We start from the raw sequence: 17353 nt of genomic DNA on the forward strand, positions 1-17353 counted from the left end.
TATTTAAATGTCAAAGAGATATCCATAGTATTTAAATGTCAAAGAGATATCCATAGTATTTAAATGTAAAAGAGATATCCATATTATTTCAATGTAGAAGAGATATCCATAGTATTTAAATGTAAAAGAGATATCCATAGTATTTAAATGTAAAAGAGATATCCATAGTATTTAAATGTCAAAGAGATATCCATAGTATTTCAATGTAGAAGAGATATCCATAGTATTTAAATGTCAAAGAGATATCCATAGTATTTAAATGTAAAATAGATATCCATAGTATTTAAATGTAAAGTAGATATCCATAGTATTTAAATGTAAAGTAGATATCCATAGTATTTAAATGTAAAATATATATCCATAGTATTACAATGTAGAAGAGATATCCATAGTATTTAAATGTAAAGTAGATATCCATAGTATTTAAATGTAAAATAGATATCCATAGTATTTAAATGTAAAATTGATATACATAGTATTTAAATGTAAAGTAGATATCCATAGTATTTAAATGTAAAGTAGATATCCATAGTATTTACATGTAAAGTAGATATCCATAGTATTTAAGTGTAAAGTAGATATCCATAGTATTTAAATGTAAAATAGATATCCATAGTATTTAAATGTAAAGTAGATATCCATAGTATTTAAATGTAAAATAGATATCCATAGTATTACAATGTAGAAGAGATATCCATAGTATTTAAATGTCAAAGAGATATCCATAGTATTTAAATGTAAAAGAGATATCCATAGTATTTCAATGTAGAAGAGATATCCATAGTATTTAAATGTAAAGTAGATATCCATAGTATTACAATGTAAAAGAGATATCCATAGTATTTCAATGTAGAAGAGATATCCATAGTATTTAAATGTAAAATAGATATCCATAGTATTACAATGTAAAAGAGATATCCATAGTATTTCAATGTAGAAGAGATATCCATAGTATTACAATGTAAAAGAGATATCCATAGTATTTCAATGTAGAAGAGATATCCATAGTATTTAAATGTAGAAGAGATATCCATAGTATTTAAATGTCAAAGAGATAAGAGTATTTCAATGTAGAAGAGATATCCATAGTATTTAAATGTAAAGTAGATATCCATAGTATTACAATGTAAAAGAGATATCCATAGTATTTCAATGTAGAAGAGATATCCATAGTATTTAAATGTAAAATAGATATCCATAGTATTACAATGTAAAAGAGATATCCATAGTATTTCAATGTAGAAGAGATATCCATAGTATTTAAATGTAGAAGAGATATCCATAGTATTTAAATGTCAAAGAGATATCTGTAGTATTTAAATGTAAAAGAGATATCCATAGTATTTCAATGTAGAAGAGATATCCATAGTATTTAAATGTAGAAGAGATATCCATAGTATTTAAATGTCAAAGAGATATCTGTAGTATTTAAATGTAAAATAGATATCCATAGTATTACAATGTAAAAGAGATATCCATAGTATTACAATGTAAAAGAGATATCCGTTGTATTTAAATGTCAAAGAGATATCCGTAGTATTTAAATGTAAAATAGATATCCATAGTATTACAATGTAAGAGAGATATCCATAGTATTACAATGTAAGAGAGATATCCATAGTATTACAATGTAAAAGAGATATCCATAGTATTTCAATGTAAGAGAGATATCCATAGTATTACAATGTAAAAGAGATATCCATAGTATTACAATGTAAGAGAGATATCCATAGTATTACAATGTAAGAGAGATATCCATAGTATTACAATGTAAAAGAGATATCCATAGTATTTCAATGTAAAAGAGATATCCATAGTATTTAAATGTCAAAGAGATATCCATAGTATTACAATGTAAAAGAGATATCCATAGTATTACAATGTAAAAGAGATATCCATAGTATTACAAAGGAAAAGAGATATCCATAGTATTACAATGTAAAAGAGATATCCATAGTATTACAATGTAAAAGAGATATCCATAGTATTACAAAGGAAAAGAGATATCCATAGTATTTAAATGTAAAAGAGGTATCCATAGTATTACAATGCAGAAGAGATATCCATCGTATTTAAATGTAAAAGAGATATCCACAGTATTACAATGTAAAAGAGATATCCATAGTATTAGAATGTAAAAGAGACATCCATAGTATTTAAATGTAAAGTAGATATCCATAGTATTTAAATGTAAAGTAGATATCCATAGTATTTAAATGTAAAAGAGATATCCACAGTATTACAATGTAAAAGAGATATCCATAGTATTTAAATGTAAAAGAGATATCCATAGTATTACAATGTCAAAGAGATAGCCATAGTATTTAAATGTCAAAGAGATATCCATAGTATTTCAATGTCAAAGAGGTATCCATAGTATTTAAATGTAAAAGAGGTATCCATAGTATTACAATGTAGAAGAGATATCCATCATATTTAAATGTCAAAGAGATATCCATAGTATTTAAATGTCAAAGAGATATCCATAGTATTTAAATGTAAAAGAGATATCCATATTATTTCAATGTAGAAGAGATATCCATAGTATTTAAATGTAAAAGAGATATCCATAGTATTTAAATGTAAAAGAGATATCCATAGTATTTAAATGTCAAAGAGATATCCATAGTATTTCAATGTAGAAGAGATATCCATAGTATTTAAATGTCAAAGAGATATCCATAGTATTTAAATGTAAAATAGATATCCATAGTATTTAAATGTAAAGTAGATATCCATAGTATTTAAATGTAAAGTAGATATCCATAGTATTTAAATGTAAAATATATATCCATAGTATTACAATGTAGAAGAGATATCCATAGTATTTAAATGTAAAGTAGATATCCATAGTATTTAAATGTAAAATAGATATCCATAGTATTTAAATGTAAAATAGATATCCATAGTATTTAAATGTAAAGTAGATATCCATAGTATTTAAATGTAAAGTAGATATCCATAGTATTTACATGTAAAGTAGATATCCATAGTATTTAAGTGTAAAGTAGATATCCATAGTATTTAAATGTAAAATAGATATCCATAGTATTTAAATGTAAAGTAGATATCCATAGTATTTAAATGTAAAATAGATATCCATAGTATTACAATGTAGAAGAGATATCCATAGTATTTAAATGTCAAAGAGATATCCATAGTATTTAAATGTAAAAGAGATATCCATAGTATTTCAATGTAGAAGAGATATCCATAGTATTTAAATGTAAAGTAGATATCCATAGTATTACAATGTAAAAGAGATATCCATAGTATTTCAATGTAGAAGAGATATCCATAGTATTTAAATGTAAAATAGATATCCATAGTATTACAATGTAAAAGAGATATCCATAGTATTTCAATGTAGAAGAGATATCCATAGTATTACAATGTAAAAGAGATATCCATAGTATTTCAATGTAGAAGAGATATCTGTAGTATTTAAATGTAAAAGAGATATCCATAGTATTTCAATGTAGAAGAGATATCCATAGTATTTCAATGTAGAAGAGATATCCATAGTATTTAAATGTAGAAGAGATATCCATAGTATTTAAATGTCAAAGAGATATCTGTAGTATTTAAATGTAAAATAGATATCCATAGTATTACAATGTAAGAGAGATATCCATAGTATTACAATGTAAAAGAGATATCCGTTGTATTTAAATGTCAAAGAGATATCCGTAGTATTTAAATGTAAAATAGATATCCATAGTATTACAATGTAAGAGAGATATCCATAGTATTACAATGTAAGAGAGATATCCATAGTATTACAATGTAAAAGAGATATCCATAGTATTTCAATGTAAGAGAGATATCCATAGTATTACAATGTAAAAGAGATATCCATAGTATTACAATGTAAGAGAGATATCCATAGTATTACAATGTAAGAGAGATATCCATAGTATTACAATGTAAAAGAGATATCCATAGTATTTCAATGTAAAAGAGATATCCATAGTATTTAAATGTCAAAGAGATATCCATAGTATTACAATGTAAAAGAGATATCCATAGTATTACAATGTAAAAGAGATATCCATAGTATTACAAAGGAAAAGAGATATCCATAGTATTACAATGTAAAAGAGATATCCATAGTATTACAATGTAAAAGAGATATCCATAGTATTACAAAGGAAAAGAGATATCCATAGTATTTAAATGTAAAAGAGGTATCCATAGTATTACAATGTAGAAGAGATATCCATCGTATTTAAATGTAAAAGAGATATCCATAGTATTTAAATGTCAAAGAGATATCCATAGTATTTAAATGTCAAAGAGATATCCATAGTATTTAAATGTAAAAGAGATATCCATATTATTTCAATGTAGAAGAGATATCCATAGTATTTAAATGTAAAAGAGATATCCATAGTATTTAAATGTAAAAGAGATATCCATAGTATTTAAATGTCAAAGAGATATCCATAGTAGTTCAATGTAGAAGAGATATCCATAGTATTTAAATGTCAAAGAGATATCCATAGTATTTAAATGTAAAATAGATATCCATAGTATTTAAATGTAAAGTAGATATCCATAGTATTTAAATGTAAAGTAGATATCCATAGTATTTAACTGTAAAATATATATCCATAGTATTACAATGTAGAAGAGATATCCATAGTATTTAAATGTAAAGTAGATATCCATAGTATTTAAATGTAAAATAGATATCCATAGTATTTAAATGTAAAATAGATATCCATAGTATTTAAATGTAAAGTAGATATCCATAGTATTTAAATGTAAAGTAGATATCCATAGTATTTAAATGTAAAGTAGATATCCATAGTATTTAAGTGTAAAGTAGATATCCATAGTATTTAAATGTAAAATAGATATCCATAGTATTTAAATGTAAAGTAGATATCCATAGTATTTAAATGTAAAATAGATATCCATAGTATTACAATGTAGAAGAGATATCCATAGTATTTAAATGTCAAAGAGATATCCATAGTATTTAAATGTAAAAGAGATATCCATAGTATTTCAATGTAGAAGAGATATCCATAGTATTTAAATGTAAAGTAGATATCCATAGTATTACAATGTAAAAGAGATATCCATAGTATTTCAATGTAGAAGAGATATCCATAGTATTTAAATGTAAAATAGATATCCATAGTATTACAATGTAAAAGAGATATCCATAGTATTTCAATGTAGAAGAGATATCCATAGTATTACAATGTAAAAGAGATATCCATAGTATTTCAATGTAGAAGAGATATCCATAGTATTTAAATGTAGAAGAGATATCCATAGTATTTAAATGTCAAAGAGATATCTGTAGTATTTAAATGTAAAAGAGATATCCATAGTATTTCAATGTAGAAGAGATATCCATAGTATTTAAATGTAGAAGAGATATCCATAGTATTTAAATGTCAAAGAGATATCTGTAGTATTTAAATGTAAAATAGATATCCATAGTATTACAATGTAAAAGAGATATCCATAGTATTACAATGTAAAAGAGATATCCGTTGTATTTAAATGTCAAAGAGATATCCGTAGTATTTAAATGTAAAATAGATATCCATAGTATTACAATGTAAGAGAGATATCCATAGTATTACAATGTAAGAGAGATATCCATAGTATTACAATGTAAAAGAGATATCCATAGTATTTCAATGTAAGAGAGATATCCATAGTATTACAATGTAAAAGAGATATCCATAGTATTACAATGTAAGAGAGATATCCATAGTATTACAATGTAAGAGAGATATCCATAGTATTACAATGTAAAAGAGATATCCATAGTATTTCAATGTAAAAGAGATATCCATAGTATTTAAATGTCAAAGAGATATCCATAGTATTTCAATGTAAGAGAGATATCCATAGTATTACAAAGGAAAAGAGATATCCATAGTATTTCAATGTAAAAGAGATATCCATAGTATTACAATGTAAAAGAGATATCCATAGTATTACAAAGGAAAAGAGATATCCATAGTATTACAATGTAAAATAGATATCCATAGTATTACAAAGGAAAAGAGATATCCATAGTATTACAATGTAAAAGAGATATCCATAGTATTTCAATGTAAAAGAGATATCCATAGTATTACAAAGGAAAAGAGATATCCATAGTATTACAAAGGAAAAGAGATATCCGTTGTATTTAAATGTAAAAGAGATATCCGTTGTATTTAAATGTAAAAGAGATATCCGTTGTATTTAAATGAGACTCACCTGGATGAACATAAATGATGTGGGCTCTTTTACCCATCCTTCCTACTCACTTCTAACAATTTACTATTTACTACTTAACTTTGTCAGTAGTACATCGTTTCAAAAAAATATTGTATGTCTGTCAATCACAACATTGTAAGGAAATGTCATTATTACAGTATCCTGACATTCTCTGTGGAATAGGTGAAGGTCATATCTTTTCTCTGGGGCTGTAAAACACAGTGAGAGGACATATTGAAGTAAATGTTGTATTTTAGACTAAGAACAATGTCAGTATACCTCCACAGCTTCTTTATAAAAAGACGATCGATGTGTCTATCTGCTGACACAATTGTTGCCACGGACAGAACCCATACACTCAATTCACAGCCAGTATCTTCCATCATATAATTAAAGTCATTTTCTCCTCATTTTCAGCTGCTGTTCCTCGCTGCAATTTCTTACAATCATGTTTCATAATGTTGAAAGTCAGCTGTATGGAGAGAAATAAAGCTGTGGCATTTGCAATTTGCGAGATTTAATTAGTTATACTCAATACACAATCACTCCCCACTTGTTCTCTCTGCAAATAATATTTGTCACAGAGGAGTTCAAATGAATGTCTGTGGCAGAGGGGGAAATCAGGAAATCATATTATTACCTATTTAGTTTTCACATTCCATTCATTTATCCTTTACATTCACATGCTAAACATTGTGTTTCATATTGAGCCATGAGTCAGGTCAGTTTAATAGATAGGCAGAATTCACCCCAATTTCCCACAATAAGGAAAACATGAAACATAACATGAAAAGTAATTAAACGTATCCACAAAGCATCTCAGAGAAAATGTTGATCTAGGGTCAGTTGCCTTCTAGTTTACCATTTATCATAATTAATACTATTATATAAACAGATCCTAGATCAGCACTCCTACTCTGAGACACTCTGGATACAGGCCCAGGTCTCCCTAATCTTCCCAGGTCTTAACATGTGAAATAGCTACCCAGTCTAGGTAGTGCTGTCCTTGAGCACTATCTAAGAGTTAATCTATATATTACTATAAGTACCATATAGTTCAGAGAATTAAATATTGATAGTATCTCTAATAGCTTTTCAAAAATGCATCAGATGTTGAGTTAGCACAAAGGATATAGAGTGTAGTGGTTGTTTAATGGCTCTTTCTGTACTTTGGGAATAAAATAGAAAAGAGAAAGTTTCAGGCCCTTGTCCCCCCCCCCCCCTCTCACTCCCCTCACCCCCCAACCCCTCCGTGTCGGGGTGCTGTGAACTCTTTTATGTCGGCCACCACACCATGTCTAATGGCCCCTGCTGAGACAAGCGTCCTGCTCCCTGCTGCTCCCAGCACCAGTTGGCATCAAGAGGATTGTGGATAAATAAAAACCATAGAAATTGGGGCTTGAAATTTTGGGGTGTAGCCTCCCCCAAAAGCCCCCAAAACCTTAAACCCGCATCTGTTGCTTGCTGTTGTCATGTACATGAAAGTTGATCACACATGGGATAAGATGTGTCTCCTCAGCTCCTCTCTGTTTCAACACAAACATGGCAGAATATTTTCTTTCTTCAATCTTATTTTATTAGATGTATTTTTTTACATTTTAATATTTTTTTGTGTCTATGTTGGCGTTAATGCTGAGGTTTTGTAGGCCTTGTTTCCACTTAGTGCTTGAATAGTGGGTAATCTCACTGGCTGGTAACATCCTGAAGAAGGTGAGCATCATTTTTCCTTTCTAATCATTCTAACATATCTCACAATCCTGAATAGGCTGCTTGCTACTGCTCTACTAAATGCCCTATAGCCTATGTGGGAGCTATACAAAGGGATCAGCAATGCTGCATTACATTGAAGCTACTTATATTCTAATCAAAACAGTGGGAATTATATTTTCAAAGGATTTCAAGAAGAGAAGATGGCTTGTCAATTTTGAGCCTGTCTGTGGATCCTTTCCTGTGCCATGCCGTTGACTGCCAGCCTGTTCAAAGACAGTGTGTCTAATATAACTATTGGTGTGCAGGAATGGAAAACAATCATTAAAATTCTCTCCAGAACGTTCTTATTCTGGAACTAGCTGAATGTCTCTTAGCGTATTGTGGTTTAAGCAGGGAGGGGGGTGAAACAAGGGGATGCTGAGAACCAGAACCTTACAGCTGGCAGAGAGAGACAGAGAAACCCTCCTCCCCCATCCCCATCCCTTAACATACATACACAGTGAGCCTGGGAGACACATCAGTCGGCTTTCACCCTCTGCTATGTGTCTCTTTGTCTGCCTGTCTGAAAATGGGTGTAATTTTGAAGCGAGAAATCAGGCGTTGCTGAAACGACTTTAGTGGCCCAAAACTAAAGCATTATTTTACTTTTTAAACTGAAATATGATTATCACTTTCTCCACTTTGTATCGAAGACTCTCTCCATTTTGTTAGCAAAGCTTTTTCTGTGTGTGTGTGTGTGTGTGTGTGTGTGTGTGTGTGTGTGTGTGTGTGTGTGTGTGTGTGTGTGTGTGTGTGTGACAGTAGAGGTGGGGGGACCTCTGTTTACCTCTCCACAGTCTCAGCTGTTCTTTGTTTTGCTCCCCATGAAGAGACTGACAGACACAGAGTAGAGGTAATTTGTACCAAACTAATTCATGCAATAGACAGAACAAGAAGGAGGAGTAACCACACAGTGGTCATATAACATGGAGATGAGCCCCACACAAAGCATGGAGTCACGCTCCTTCAAGTAGGACAATCTACAATTTAGAAAATTAAAAATACATAAATAAGCTCAAATAGTATTGGTGGAGAACAGGGAAGAGAACAGGGAAGAGAACAGAGAAGAGAACAGGGAAGAGAACAGGGAAGAGAACAGAGAAGAGAACAGGGAAGAGAACAGGGAAGAGAACAGGGAAGAGAACAGGGAAGAGAACAGAGAAGAGAACAGGGAAGAGAACAGGGAAGAGAACAGAGAAGAGAACAGGGAAGAGAACAGGGAAGAGAACAGAGAAGAGAACAGAGAAGAGAACAGGGAAGAGAACAGGGAAGAGAACAGAGAAGAGAACAGGAAAGAGAACAGAGAAGAGAACAGAGAAGAGAACAGGGAAGAGAACAGGGAAGAGAACAGAGAAGAGAACAGGGAAGAGAACAGGGAAGAGAACAGAGAAGAGAACAGGGAAGAGAACAGGGAAGATAACAGAGAAGAGAACAGGGAAGAGAACAGAGCAGAGAACAGGGAAGAGAACAGGGAAGAGAACAGAGAAGAGAACAGAGAAGAGAACAGAGAAGAGAACAGGGAAGAGAACAGAGAAGAGAACAGGGAAGAGAACAGGGAAGAGAACAGGGAAGAGAACAGGGAAGAGAACAGAGAAGAGAACAGAGAAGAGAACAGAGAAGAGAACAGGGAAGAGAACAGGGAAGAGAACAGGGAAGAGAACAGAGAAGAGAACAGGGAAGAGAACAGGGAAGAGAACAGAGAAGAGAACAGGGAAGAGAACAGAGAAGAGAACAGGGAAGAGTTGATGGGAAACGCTGTGCATTTTCCGATCCAGGGATATAAATAAAGAGACGGCATATAAAGGGGTGGGTTTTGTCATTGTGTGAGAAATATAAACACAGATGAGTTGTGTCTTTGATTTGTTCCTGCTTTTCAATCGACACAGCGGGATGTTCTAAAGACCTTGGCCTCTTTGCATTTTGGGTAAATAGGCACCATGGACCCTGCATGATGAGATTATATTCCCCCCGTCTCTCTTTACACCTCGCCGTTTTCTCTTTCTCTCTAAACACAAAAACTGCATTTCTGTTTTTCACCAACGTCCCGGGTGATTTTTCCATCCCCCCGTCCTGCTTTGATACATGTTTGGATGCCGTGCCACTACAGAGCACTAATTCACTGTTTTACTGCTTCTGTCATGTACTGGGATTTCTGGCTGCTGCTACAGGAAGGAGAAGATACACTTTGTTCATCAGTAGTCAAACAGTCTGCTGTAACAGTACTAGCACATTATCTTTTTATTGGTGTTTATTTAACCTTTATTTAACTAGGCAAGTCAGTTAAGAACAAATTCTTATTTACAATGACGGCCTACCAGAAGGTAAAAGGCCTCCTGTGGGGACGGGGGCTGGGATTCAAAATATAAATACATTCAATATAAATACAGGACAAAACACACATCCCGACAAGAGAGACAACACAACACTACACAAAGAGAGACCTAAGACAACAACATAGCATGGCAGCGACACATGACAACACAGCATGGTATCAACACAGCATGGTAGCAACAACATGGCAGCAGCACCAAACATGGTACAAACATTATTGGGCACAGACAACAGCACAAAGGGCAAGAAGGTAGAGACAACAATATAGCTTATTCACAGCTAAATTTACAGCAAAAATAATGTGGCATTTGGATTGGGACAATGGGCTTATTAGCAAGTCACCACTAAGAAATAAAATACAAGCAATTTTTATGAAAGTCATTCATGTTGAATGAAAGCATTTCCTTCAAAATCTTGTTTATGTACAGAAGTCAGTGGGGTAGAAAATCAAGATCAAGGTGCTGTGAAATGTTTTGCTGCAGTCTCCATCTGCAGTCCCAGAATGTGCCATACCAATGCTTGCCCATTTCCAATAGAATACCACTAACCTACATATTGTGAGGTAAATCTCTTGTTCGCTTTAGACTGAGATATAAAGGAAATGAGTCATGTTTTGAAGCTCAAAACTCTTAGAACCAATCAACTTAATATTTCAAACACAATATATATGTTGTGTATAGGACAATATGTTTCAGTTATTGGCCAATTTGTTTGCAAATTGCAGTGTATAGTGATTAGCTCCAACATAAAAGAACTAAACAATGGATGTTCTGCATCACTCAGCCATTTGGTTCCTTCTCTTTCAACATCCACAGCCTTGTGAATCTTTTGTTAAGGTTATTGTCAGTGGAGGAGGACGACGATAAATTCGATGAAGAGGATTGGATTTCTCAGACTGCGCTAGCTGGATTTCTCAGAACGTCTGTATATTACATCTGCTAAATATGTTTATGTGACCAATAAAATGTGATTTAATATTCTAGAATTCTACATGACGATAGATTGCACCCAAATATAGAGCTTCAAACGAAGGAAGAACCCTTCTTAGAGTATAGGCTATTTATCTTTGATTAGAAAATAATGTTATTCTGTGTCTGACTAAAACACTGCAGAAGACGACTTGAAATAGATCATGGCCAGTCTTTGTCCCCTAAATGGATTAAAAAACTGTCCAGACAGACAAGAGCACCTAAATCCAACCATTGTTCATGTGGGCGCTTCATTTTAACCTCAGCCAGGAGTACATATCGTACAAAAGTTACCTTACTACGTTTCCAACAGATCTGAAACAGCCCAGGCAGTGAGATGGCCTTGTAACTTCTGTTATAGACAACAGAACTGTTGATTGATGCTCAATGGAGTTAGGGGTCTGAATATCATTGATCACCGGTTTACTAAACAGGATAAATATCTTAGTTCTGCATATCTGTTAAATATGCCATTGTCTAGTGATTGTGTCTCAGAGTATGGGTCATTTTTCAGTCAGAGAGATAGGGATATCTGTTAAATATGCCATTGTCTAGTGATTGTGTCTCAGAGTATGGGTCATTTTTCAGTCAGAGAGATAGGCATATCTGTTAAATATGCCATTGTCTAGTGATTGTGTCTCAGAGTATGGGTCATTTTTCAGTCAGAGAGATAGGCATATCTGTTAAATATGCCATTGTCTAGTGATTGTGTCTCAGATCAATGTTACACTTTACAGGGAATACACTTAGAATGTGCTTTTAGGAGATATGAAAATGTATCATTTTTCAACGCCACAATTACAAAATGTAATATACTTCCACTTTTACCACAGCTGGAATTGAATGAAACCCACCATTACAATGTGTACACATAGTCTTTGTTTCTATACTATTAGCCATATCTACACTCATTTATCTGAAATAGAGAATCAAATATACTGTGACCTGGTGATAGGTTTTCACAGCAACCAAAATCATTTTGATTTTTATTTCACAATGGGAAAAAGAGCTACTGACTGAACGATGCAAAGTGTGTTCGATTGAATCCCTTTGTTTATCAATTGTTTATTTCTTATTATATTTTGTTGTCATAATAATATGTTAGACAGAGAGATCTGTAGAATACATGTCTTGCATTGCAAATTCTGCTATGTTAATTCATGTCAATACTGAAAATATCATCCATTTCAGCATCAGACCTTATTACTTTCCACTGCTTAACCTTGCATTAATAGAAAAATTGATATTTGGTCATTTGAGTGCCATTTAACTAATATATTTGATCTAAAAAGTCAAAGTCTACACAGTAAAATACTACAAATGAATAGTTGTTATTTTACACAGAGATATATGTATTTACATTTTTGTTATCTTAACATTTCTCCTCTTTAATTCTGATAATGGATCGAAAGATTCATGTTAGATGTCTTTGTCTATAACAGGGACATTTGTTATGCTTTTTCTTTCTATTTTCAGGGTTGATCTAATGTGATAAAGACAGAGCAACATGGCTGTTTCAGGGTTGATCTAATGTGATAAAGACAGAGCAACATGGTCGTTTCAGGGTTGATCTAATGTGATAAAGACAGAGCAACATGGTCGTTTCAGGGTTGATCTAATGTGATAAAGACAGAGCAACATGGTCGTTTCAGGGTTGATCTAATGTGATAAAGACAGAGCAACATGGCCGTTTCAGGGTTGATCTAATGTGATAAAGACAGAGCAACATGGCCGTTTCAGGGTTGATCTAATGTGATAAAGACAGAGCAACATGGCCGTTTCAGAGTTGATCTAATGTGATAAAGACAGAGCAACATGGCCGTTTCAGGGTTGATCTAATGTGATAAAGACAGAGCAACATGGCCGTTTCAGAGTTGATCTAATGTGATAAAGACAGAGCAACATGGCCGTTTCAGGGTTGATCTAATGTGATAAAGACAGAGCAACATGGCCGTTTCAGGGTTGATCTAATGTGATAAAGACAGAGCAACATGGTCGTTTCAGGGTTGATCTAATGTGATAAAGACAGAGCAACATGGCCGTTTCAGGGTTAATCTAATGTGATAAAGACAGAGCAACATGGCCGTTTCAGGGTTGATCTAATGTGATAAAGACAGAGCAACATGGCCGTTTCAGGGTTAATCTAATGTGATAAAGACAGAGCAACATGGCCGTTTCAGGGTTGATCTAATGTGATAAAGACAGAGCAACATGGCCGTTTCAGGGTTGATCTAATGTGATAAAGACAGAGCAACATGGCCGTTTCATTGCATTTCCATTTCTAAGAATACCTACAGTTATCAATATCTTTAGAGTATTCTGGTACATACTGTAGAGTTGAGGCTGGTGTGATGAACTATCTCTCATCTCATGAAAATGTCATTCTTCACAGGTTAAGATATTTGTGCAGAAATGTGTTTGTTATTGAGTCTTTGCAGGGCGTCAGTCGGTCCAACAATGGAACAGACTCATGTTGTAGGGCTGGATGACCAACACTTTAAGCCGTGGTGTTGAGCCTAACAATAAGGTTGAATACACAAAAGGGGCCGTCGGCTAGTCTGACATTGTTGTCTAAGCAGCTTTACAAAGAAAGGATATTTGTAGAGACTTTTGCATCTGAGTTGTCAGAAGTGACACTGTGCGCTGGCAGTATTGTAAAACACCAACTCTGAAAAGGGTTGGCTAGTCAGAAAAATTACATCCTATTTAACTGTATTTGATATTATGTTGATGACCTTGAATATGTTGCTTGTATTTATACTTACACAGGCAGAATTATATAGTACAAGTGAATATTATTATTTATTAACAGTGACAGGTGTTTACTGTAGGTACAGGCAGTTAGTTACATGGTATATATGGCTTGCTAATACTGTTGTTGAAGTCATTTTATGTTCATCAGATTTAGAACAATAGACGAAATCACAAGAATAGTCTGTGTAATCAAATATCTACTTAACTATTTCCCCCTACATATTTTAGGGGTATTTGTGTCAATGCTCCTTAGAGGAGGGAGTGAGAGGAGGTAGAGCTAGTCACTCTAAACCATTCTTTGTTTTTATTTGACCATTGGGAAAAATAACTACACAGGTTCGATTCAATTGAGCCCTCAGTATTTCTGTCTCCAGAAGTAGGAAGTCAAAAATAACATGTATTTCCTGAACATAGCTCTATTATTAAAATCAAATCTAATTTTATGGGTCACATGCACATACTTAGCAGATGTTATTGCGGGTGTAGTGAAATACCTGTGTACCTAACTCCAACAGTGCAGTAGTATCTAGTAGTGACTAGCTATAGCTCAATGCAACAATACATTCAATCTAAAAGTAAGAGAATGGAATTAAGAAATACATAAATATTTAAACGAGCAATGTCGGAGTGGCTTAGACTAAAATACAGTCAAATAGCATACAGTATATACATATGAGACGAGTAAAGCAGTATATAAACATTATTAACATGACTATTATTAAGTGACTAGCGTTCCATTATTAAAGTGACCCATGATTCCATGTCTACGTACATAGGGCAGCAGCCTCTAAGGTGCAGGGTTGAGTAACTGGGTGGTTGAAGTCATTAATTGTAGCGTGAGTGTAATGACGTACACCTCCAGTAGGTAGTGTAAATATTTCTACATTTCATAAAGACATACTGCACTTAGGTACTCTACTTTATGACATTGGAGGCCCTATATAAATCTTATTACTCAAAGTCAAATTTAAATGGACTTTTATTTCCTGAGAGGGAACGTCATGTGTGGTGACGGATTGCTACATGCAAGACATAACAACATAACAACATAGAACACAAAACATGTACAGTATAAAGGATTGGAAGCGTTATATGCAATCATAGGTTATATATATATATATATTTTACCTTTATTTATCATGGCAACATTATTTATTTATCATGGCAACATTTATATATATATATATATGCATATTTCCAATAGAATAAATGAAATAAATATAAATATAAATATAAAATAAATAAATACTTCAAGAGTTGAGCAGTTTGATAGACGTTGGCACCAAACTAGAAGCTGCTTAGGTTTATATAGGAGAGCTGCATAGCTGTGACTGAAGGGTAGGGGGCTATGCTAGTCATTCAGTGTGTTAAGTCAAAGGCTATTTGTTCCCCCTTCTTCCTCACTCTTTTTTTGTAGATGTCACTGAGGGGTTCCTGGCAAGTTTACCCAATGACCTTTCCACTGATTCTCACCTCTATTAAAGATTTATACATTGAATTATTTCACCCAGTGGAACTTCATACTATGATAAACAGTAACTACCCATTGCTAGCAGTATTTATTTTGTTTTATTGTCATCCATGTTTTGGATGGAATTGGAATTGGAATTGTAGGTCGGCAGTGCAGTACAACGAAGACGTTAATGGATTGTAATGTTAGATGCTGTATTTGTTGTGCTTGACCCATTGTTCTCAACTAGGAGATAGAATCCCCTTATATTTCAACCCTGCAACAGGACAGATAGAAAGAAGTGTACAATACTTACTGCCAGTGCCCTCCCTATGTCTGTCTATTACCACTGTGAACAGAGGGGCCCAGGGCCCTCCCTATGTCTGTCTATTACCACTGTGAACAGAGGGACCCAGGGCCCTCCCTATGTCTGTCTATTACCACTGTGAACAGAGGGATCCAGGGCCCTCCCTATGTCTGTCTATTACCACTGTGAACAGAGGGATCCAGGGCCCTCCCTATGTCTGTCTATTACCACTGTGAACAGAGGGATCCAGGGCCCTGGTGGATTGTAATGATATTTGCTGTATTTGTTGAATGTGAACACTTATTTCAACATTATAGGAGTAAGGACAGGCATTTCTTTATTTTTTACTTCAGTTTATTTTAGTAAATACTTTCTTAACACTTATTTTTCTTAAAACTGCATTGTTGGTTAAGGGCTTGTAAGTAAGAAATTCACTGTAAGGTACCTGTTGTATTCGGCAAATGGGACAAACAAAATGTAATTTGTTTTTTAATTTGAGGTAGAAATGCATTGTATCCCTCTAATGTCTACATGTTACAGAGGAACCCAGGACCCTGGTGGCTCACCTTGCCTTGCACCTACTACTATTGTCTCTGCAAGGATGTAGGATCAGGCCCTTTGGCTGAGTAGAGGTCAGGGGACACAATCCTATGTGCATACAAGTGGGTTTAAAGTGCCCCCTCCTTTCACAGCGAAAGAAAAGAGACCCTCCCCTCAGCATATAGCATCAATTCCAGCAGCTTCCCAAGGGACCAAGTTCTTTCTCTTGCATCCGGGTGCTGTTCCTCTCGCTCTCTTGCTCTCTCTCACTTTCTCACAGACACTCACACACAGCCTAATGTAACCAATCACAACAGAGCTCCATGAGTAACCCCAGCCTTTCGTAAGCCCTCCTGGCAGTGACTGAGACCTGTGACTTCCCCAGTACACGTGAACCCATTGGGAGAGAATAGGCTTTGCACATGTAATCCTTGTCTCTATGTTTATTTTTGGTGCATAGACTCTTTCCTTCAGCGGGGAGAATGTGTGCTTAAAATGAGGCGTAGTGATTCCCAACCACGCAAAAGGCCTGGTGAATCTGCACTGTGTGTGTGTGTGTGTGTGTGTGTGTGTGTGTGTGTGCGTGTGTGTGTGCGTGCGTGTGTGCGTGCGTGCGTGCGTGCGTGCGTGGGTGCGTGCGTTCGTGCGTGCGTGTGAGCATGTGTGTGTGTGTGATTTATACCAATGTACTGTAATGACAATCTAACTATTGTGGGAAGGGATTCAAATGAAATATCTCAGTATTCATGTAGTATTGAAAAGCACATTTCAAGTACTCCTGATAATCTGGTAATACAAATATAGATAATTTTAACAAAATGAAAGGGTGCAGGAACAATAGTTATATTTTTTCCCATAGTGCACGTTTCTCACAATATGCAACATGGTCATGATTGAATCTTGCCCAACAAGTATCATTATGTTACTGTATATTTTTTATTACACAGATTACACTCTGAATATTTTCCCACATCATCGCCTTAGTTTTCAACACAAACAATTCAAATCAGACTAGTGTCAGTG

The 17353-nt window shown here is 34.0% G+C and overlaps 1 protein-coding gene across 10 annotated transcripts in view; it reads left to right on the forward strand.

Annotated features, from left to right (window-relative positions):
* LOC110512888 (catenin beta-1) overlaps positions 1 to 17353 on the forward strand; it is a 41745-nt gene that overhangs the window by 11747 nt on the left and 12645 nt on the right. Inside the window, exon 1 of one of the 10 annotated variants that reach the window (XM_090188738.1) lies at positions 7695 to 7941. The exons of 8 other annotated variants lie outside the window; for them this stretch is intronic. The gene's annotated coding sequence lies outside the window, so the exon portion shown is untranslated. Of the gene's footprint in view, positions 1 to 7694; positions 7942 to 17353 lie in introns of those variants that run through there. One more of the 10 variants, XM_090188685.1, reaches the window with a different exon arrangement.

Source organism: Oncorhynchus mykiss, chromosome 2 (genome assembly GCF_057628025.1).
Source record: "Oncorhynchus mykiss isolate SJ-2025 chromosome 2, ASM5762802v1, whole genome shotgun sequence".
NCBI classification, from domain to species: Eukaryota; Metazoa; Chordata; class Actinopteri; order Salmoniformes; family Salmonidae; genus Oncorhynchus; species Oncorhynchus mykiss.